Consider the following 8113-nt stretch of genomic DNA (forward strand, 5'->3'; position numbering starts at 1 on the left):
AAGCAGGACCTGCAGGAACAGAGCATGGTGATGGATGGAGCTGGGAAGAGAGAAGAATAAAGAAAACAGATCAACTTCATTATCGGATATTAAAAATTCAATTTCAAAACAAGTTGCGGCTCCTACAGTTTTCTAGTGTGTAAAGATGATTTCACTTGACCTATGCACAATATCACACTCAATACATGTGTGTCTCTGGGGGGTGCATTGTGCCTTTGATGTATATAAATAATATACCATAACCAAATACTATTACGTACAGTGGAAATCAGGTTGCCAGAGCAGGTCAGTCCAGTGTGCATGTTCCTCAGGGTCTCAGCAGCTACAGGTGAGGGAAAGGAAATAAAAGAGAAAAAGGTCAGTAACAACACTTTAAAGTAACAACACTTTGAATAATTATCTCTTTTAATAATGTTCTCTCAGTAATCACTCAACTACTGTCTTTCCAACAAACAGATTGACTCACAATCATCACAATGAAACACGTCCAGAAGAATGGACCACAGATGGAAATTAGCCATTAGCTATAATCTGGCATATTGCATCTCTTCTCTTTGCTGAGATCAATGTTTTTGTATGCATGGTCCTTCTATAAATAAATACATGTCATGCAAAGCTGCCTGCCTGCCTTCCTTCGACTCTCCCTGAACTGCCTGATCTTTTAATGTTCAATGTTAACCATTTGAGCAGATAGCATTAAGTAGAAAAGATCGCAGATGCTAATCTGCCGTTAGCCTACCTCCCGCCCCCTTAGCACCTGGTGGAGAGGGCGATAGGCTCCTCTTCAAATGTTTCACAAAATATTTACCATCATGACTACTCTTACTGTTTAACATTTGGGTTCACTTCATGTTAAGGCTAATACAAATGACAAGGCTAAGTAATGTGATGCTAACTAACGTGCTCGCTACTAGCTATGTAGCTAGCTTGACTGTGTTCCATGCACAACATGTGTATTACCTGATATGTTTGGTCCAACGACTCCTGGTCCTTTCATCAGATGGGAAGCGATAGAACGAGCTATGATCTATAAGTATGATCACTTATGTGATTACAACCTGGTACAAAGCACACAGGCATCTTGTAAAAGTGAATTTATGTTTAGCAATCTCTATTTATTGGAGGGAATAATCAGTTATGAGATCTTCTTCTTCGCTTTAATTACGAGTCGCAACCACTTGGAGCATTATCGCCTGTGACATCACTTACGCGAGCCAGAATGGGATTTGGGATTTGTAGTCTTTGTAGTCGCGTATTTTTCATAGTCTTATATTTCAACAGTTTTACGACAAAATGTGACTTTTTTGACATGGAACTTATTGTTTAAGATTGACAAACATCATATGTGTAGTTCGTGGCACAATTGAAACGGGATCAAAAGATACGTTTTCTCTCTCCATTGTATTCAATGTTAATTTTTCGCTTCCGGGGTCCCATGGGCCGGAAGTAGATGGGCGTGACTTCGCCTCTCTATACAGCAGCAAGCTTTGGGACCATAGATATATATAAACACTAGATGGCTCATGGGAGATTTTCCAGTGTAGCTGACTGGCCGCCATCTTGCTACAGTCAACAGTTACTCTGATTCGCGTTATGGTAGCTGTTGTAAGGTGAGTGATCTGCACAAAAATACTCTTAACTCGCTGAAATCTTGACTGATTTACAAACGGTTTGGTTTATTATAAACATGATTAGCATGGCTATGATACAGGATGCTTAGACATGTTGAAATTGCAGCTTTTCTTTGTGTATGTGGTTGTATTTATTAGCTGGCTAATAACAAGAGGCTGTCAGTGAGACCTAGTATTACAAAGTTCACCCAGCAACTTTACACCAGTGGGAGAGGCAGAACTGCTCTTTCTTTTCAACACAACTTAAGTTACACATGATTTCTTCCAAGTGGTTTGGCTTGTTAAAAACATCTTGCATTATGATACAGGAATGTGCTGGCTTTGTGTTTACAGAAGTACCTGACTATGCCGGACTTTTGTGCAGCCTACGGATGCTCCAATCGCCGCTGTCTGCAAACAAGAACCCGTGGGATCACCCCATATGTTTATGTTTGCTCAGTCTAATAAACCCATAACATGGTTGTGAAAGAATACCAAAGCTGAGGCTGGACGATGATTGATTGTTAGTGTGCCATGTGTCACTGTGTGTCTTATTGGTTTTGTGGTATACTGTATTTTATTTTATTGTGTGCAAGACACATTTAAAACAAATAACCTTGAACCTTGAAGCCCCATCTCTCCCCACCTGCTCCTGCTTCCTACATCCCCTCCACACCACACCAAGTTGTTCTTCTTAATAATAATAATAATACATTTATGTTGGGGGGCCGCCTTTCATAACACCCAAGGACACCTTACAGGGGCATAGGGGCAATATAGGGAACAATTTAAACAGTGGATTTTGTGATATATCAGCCGGGGTGAGTCAAGACAAACCACAAATGGACTACAGAAGGACATATGGTACAGTTTATATTATTCTTGGTCTTTTTTCAATAACATATTTCAAAGGTTCTGGATTTGTTTACAAATCTAGAAACTAAATACAAAACTAGGATGATATGAAGATCTCATGTCAAAAATAATTGTGATAAATTAGACAGAACTGGCCTGTCTGTGAGCACATTATGTTGGTTTGGTTCTTCTGATAAAGGTGTGAATATCTAAATAATATACCAACATATGCTATTGTCATTAGTTGTGTCCCTGTTCTTCAAGCTAAGGCATTGCTAAATTAATAACTCTTGGCTTACAGAGTGGTAACATGAGACCGATTTTTATATATAAAATATAAATGTATTTACATTTTATAATTTATTTATAATTTATTTTAAATATTGACAATATAATAAAATAAATGGAAATATATACACCGGCAAATATTTAATATAAATACCTTGTGTGTGTGTATAGCTATTGCTTTATCTGATTAATGTTATTTTCATATGAAAGTCCATGATTATAAGTATGCAGTATCATAACTACATCTTTGATGTTTATAAAAAACCAAACCGTTTGAAAATCGGTTGAAAATTGAGCAAGCTATGGTTATTTAAATCGTAAACCATAATGTTATGAATGAGAGCACTGCCTGTAGCAAGATGGCGGCCAAGTGGCAACGTCGGTCTCCATTGGCCAGCAGCGCGTGTGAGCCATCTAGTGTTTATATATATATATGTTTGGGACGGCCTCCCCTCTCTCCGGCAGAAACAGGAAATGCCGTAACTGTATGTAACAACGGTTTCAAATCAGCATCTCTTAGACAAAAAGTTTAAATGAATAACTCAAATAAAACTCCAACCATCTTTCATTGTGTTTCAAAGCTCTTTTAGTTTTAAACCTGATGTTTATAAGCTTCTTAGTTTTTGCAACGGTCTGTAAATATACACAACTTTATAATAAAATGCACACATTTACCTTTTTCTAGAGTAAACACAGGTATGATCCTAAGTTAAAAACATATGAGGTCATCATGAGGTTGTTAACATGGCAATTTATCAGTGGATGTTTGCTGGAACTACTTGTAAACAGCGTGTTTCCTGACGGGCCACACACAGCGTGACTCCGGTCAGGTAGAGACCGGTCTCAAGTCAGCACCGCTGCAGACACGCTGTTGGAGGGCTTGATAGCCCACTCCCCTCCACACCGCTCCACACTCGTTGCTTTGGAACAGCCCTCAATATGGCGGACCCTCTGCGTGAACCATAGACTGTATATATAAATGGACGTAGGGTCCGTGACGTCACCCATAGGATTCTGCAGAGTTGCCGTGAAGCCCTTAGTAGGCGGAGTCGGCCTCTAAAGGCCCTGACACACCAAGCAGTCACCAGAGGACTAGCCGATGCTGAAGTCGGCTGTTGCCTGGCCGTGTTCTCCTGCGTTTTGGCCATGTGTCGCACGGGAACACACCGCACCGACTTCAGTGCGTGAGTGGCAATAACTCTCCTTACCAGCAGGCGGCGGTAGTGTGTATTCGTCATTCAAAAGAGGCAACAACCGGAAGACAGAGAAGAAGAAGAGTATCTTTTCTCCGTAATATCATACAGACCGGGCCTCTCCTGGATCAAGGTGATGAGCAGGTCTTCGTTTGCATCATTCCAGATCGCCATGATGAGATGAAAATGAATAGCAGTCTGTGTGTGCCTTCTTAAATCGTTTGTTTACGTCCCTCACTTCCGCTTCGCTTCTCATGCACTGATTTGCTAGCTGAATAGCCAATCAGAGTGATTATTTGGTCCGACTGCCTGACCCGATGCATGGCCGATTCAACATGTTGAATCGGCCATGCATCGGGTCTGGCAGTCCAAATAAGGCGTGTCACGGTCGACGGTGCGGGACACACCAACCTGACTACGCCGCCGCGAATGCCCGACAGCCTCTGACGGCCTCTGACTCCCAAAATCGGGTTGGTGTGTCAGGGCCTTAACGGAGCGTCCACACTACAGCTTCAAAAAAAGCTTGGAGCTGGGCGTGTCTGGAGCTTGGGGATTTTATTCAAGCACCGCGACCAACAACCAATCACATGAATCTCCCGCCCCCGACATACAAAGCAAAACCCCCCGGGGATTTTATGCGAGCAATATATATATAAACTCCCCAAACAGGTGAAAACCTACCAGTTTCCCCCACTGTCTCCATGCTGGTTCCTCCGGTTTGTATCCCGGTAGGTGAAGAGGGTCTGGTCATACAAAACCGGGTGATTTGCTACGGCGATAGTTAGTTTCTCCTCCAACTTTTTTTGAAATATAGAAATGAACGGCGGGATATCTCTCCCAGCTTAGACGCGGTTTGATTGGCTACGGCTTCAGCTGTCAGATTTTCCGAAACGGGATTTGATTGGCTGGCGCTGGCTACTCCGGCGTCTCCGGCGGAGACGGACCGCTATGCTACCCACAATTCAGTTCGGCGAAAAAGCGAGGCAACGTGACGTCACCCCATTCAAAGTGAATGGGCAGATTGAAGCTGTCGACGCTGTCGACGCTGTAGTGTGGACGGGCCGTAACGGCTCGACTGCAACGTGAGAGTCTAATCCCGCCTGCTCCTAATAAGGGCAAACAGGCGGAGCCGAGGCGGGACCTGCTGCCTCCGAACTGGAAGTAAACAGAGCTAGCTCAGGCTAAGAAGCTAAGCTAACATGAAATACATGCGTACCAAGTTACTGCTAACAGTGTCGTTCCCCTATATAAACGTTACATTCATAATCAAATGAGACAATCTGCAAGAGAATTAGCTATATTTTGTTATTCTTAATGCTTTTCATTCTCCACCGCCCGGACCTAACGGAGCCGCAGTGGGCTAGCTCCGGGACTCCGGCTGGAGCTAGCCCCCTGCGGCTCCGTTAGCTCCGGCGGCCACCACTGGGATAATTGGGTCCCCTATTAACATTTGCCCCCGTTTAGCATTAAGGGCGTCATAGCCATAGACTATACAAGTCGTACCCAAGGCTGAATCATAAACTAAAATGTATATGTATGTATAAAGGGTTACGTCCTTAGCTGGCTAATAAGTAACAAGCTAAGCTACCAAGCACACAAACACCTGCGAACGGGGTTAACATGTATAATATTATCATTTTAGACTTCTTGGAAGTTCTGTTAGTACATTCAAGCGCACAGCACGACATTTTAATTGTCTGGTATTTGTAACAATATTCCCTAAAAGGCACAATCACCACGAACACGGCTAAAGCTAAAGGGTCAAGTGCAGTACTATGACTAACGTTGTAGCCTAGCAGAGTGGACAAGTTGCTGTTAGCTGACAGTGAGGCACTTGTCCATCAAAGTGACCACGCCCTAATTTATGCAAAGACTTTAAGACCTAATATAAATAAAAGGGTCGTGTTAGAAAACAATTCACTCACAGATTCATAATCATGAAGGTGGAATCTAACTATATCGAAAATAATATTTATTGCATCCATGTTTTTTTCTGCTGTAAAGTTGGGCATTTTAACATGGGGTCTATGGAAATGGCTCCTTTCTGCAGCCAGTCCCTAGCGGCCCATGTATGAACTGCAGTGTGTGGCACTTCCGTATTGGCTTCCTGGCTGTTCCCCAGAGTTTGCCGCTTGGCGTGAACGCGCAAACGGAGGGGTAGGGTGTAGGGGTAGGGTGTAGGGGGCGGTTTGGGAATGGGCCTTCCTGTGGCCGGTCTTTTTTCTTCTTCGTGTGTTATTATTTGACAGATAAGAACCACACAACTGCATTAGCGGCCGCTGTCGCTCTCTGTCGGCCGTCAGTGCAACTTAAATTATGACGTTAAACAATTTTTTTTAAAGGGCCGGCCGGCCGTCAACGGCCCTTGACGACCGGCCGTTCTGTGGTTCTCCAGATTCTACAGATGGCCAGTCCGCCCCTGCCCAGAGGGTAGGAGGACAAACAGATAGTTTGCAGGATGAGAGGTGTCTTTAAAGATGTTGTGCGCCCTCTGCAAACACCGTATTCCCTGGATGTCCTCGATGGCAGGGAGTGGGACACCGATGATGCGTTGGGTGATTTTCATCACCCTCTGCAGTGCCTTCCTGTTGAGCATTGTGCAGTTCCCATACCATGCTGTGATACAGCTGGTCAGGATGCTCTCAATGGTGCAGCGATAAAAGTTCACCAGAATCTGAGGAGAGAAGTGATCTGAATATTGGAGCCTCTTCTCTTTAACATCTACATGCTACCACTGGCTCAGATAATGACAAACTACAAAATCAGTTACCATAGCTATGCAGATGACACACAGATTTACATAACCATTTCACCAGGAGACTATGCTCCAATTCAAACACTGAGTGAGTGCATTGAACAAATCAATGACTGGATGAGTCAGAACTTTCTCCAATTAAACAAAGAACGCAGAACGTATAAAAGTTAGCGCTGAGCTTCAGTCTGCAATGTTCAAACCAACAGATAAAGCCAGAAATCTAGGTGTAGTCATGGACTCTGACCTGAGTCTCAACAGTCACATTAAAACAGTTACTAAATCAGCCTACTATCACCTAAAGAACATATCTAGGATTAAAAGACTAATGTCACAGCAGGATTTGGAAAAACTTGTCCATGCCTTTATCTTCAGTAGACTCGACTACTGCAATGGTGTCTTCACAGGTCTCACTAAAACATCTATTAGGAAGCTGCAGCTGATTCAGAACGCCGCTGCTCGAGTCCTCACTAACACTAAGAAAGTGGATCACATCACTCCTGTTCTGAAGTCTTTACACTGGCTTCCTGTGTGTCAAAGAATAGATTTCAAAATACTGCTGCTGGTTTATAAAGCACTGAATGGTTTAGGCCCAAAATACATTTCTGACCTCTTGCTAAATGATGAACCATCCAGATCTCTCAGGTCTTCAGGGACTGGTCAGCTTCCTGTCCCCAGAGTCAGAACTAAACATGGTAAAGCAGCGTTCAGTTATTATGCTCCAAATATCTGGAACTAACTCCCAGAAACCTGCAGGTCCGCTGCAACCCTTACTACTTTTAAATCCAGACTGAAGACTTTTCTTTTTGCCGCTGCTTTTAATTGAGCCATTCATATCTTCAACTGCACTGTAACTTTTATTCATGTATTTTTTCTTTTAATGTTTATTTTATCATCTTTGCTTTTTAATGACTGTTTTTAAATGCCACAGGTGGGGTAGGTAATTTTGGAGACACCAGCTCGAGTGCGCTAGAAGCCCCTCCTCCAACACACACGAACGCGCACATGACCAATGAGGGCACGAGATAAGTTTGTGCACAGATGGAAGGCTGACAGGCAGGTAGGCCATCCAGTTATTTTAGCCGGGTCGGCTCAGAAGATTGGTCGTGCTTTTTACAGAACCACGGCTTCCACAGATGAATTTTGTTAATGGATTTTTTGTCAAAGCACTTAAGATATTCATTGCTATCGGGATGTTAAGAGCATTGCATGGAATATAACAAAAAGTGTATCTCGAGCCGGTTTATCAAACTTACCTACCCCACCTTTAATGTATTTTATTTTTGTAAAGCTAAATATAAATAAAGTGGTTAATCCGACAGACCCTGAACGCATCATAAGAAACCGATTCTGCATGCGTCATTACGCACAGCGACGTATTCCTTTTGTCCAATCAGGTGAGGAGCCTAGAGCTC

This window comes from Pseudochaenichthys georgianus, chromosome 15 (genome assembly GCF_902827115.2).
Source record: "Pseudochaenichthys georgianus chromosome 15, fPseGeo1.2, whole genome shotgun sequence".
Classification (NCBI taxonomy): Eukaryota; Metazoa; Chordata; class Actinopteri; order Perciformes; family Channichthyidae; genus Pseudochaenichthys; species Pseudochaenichthys georgianus.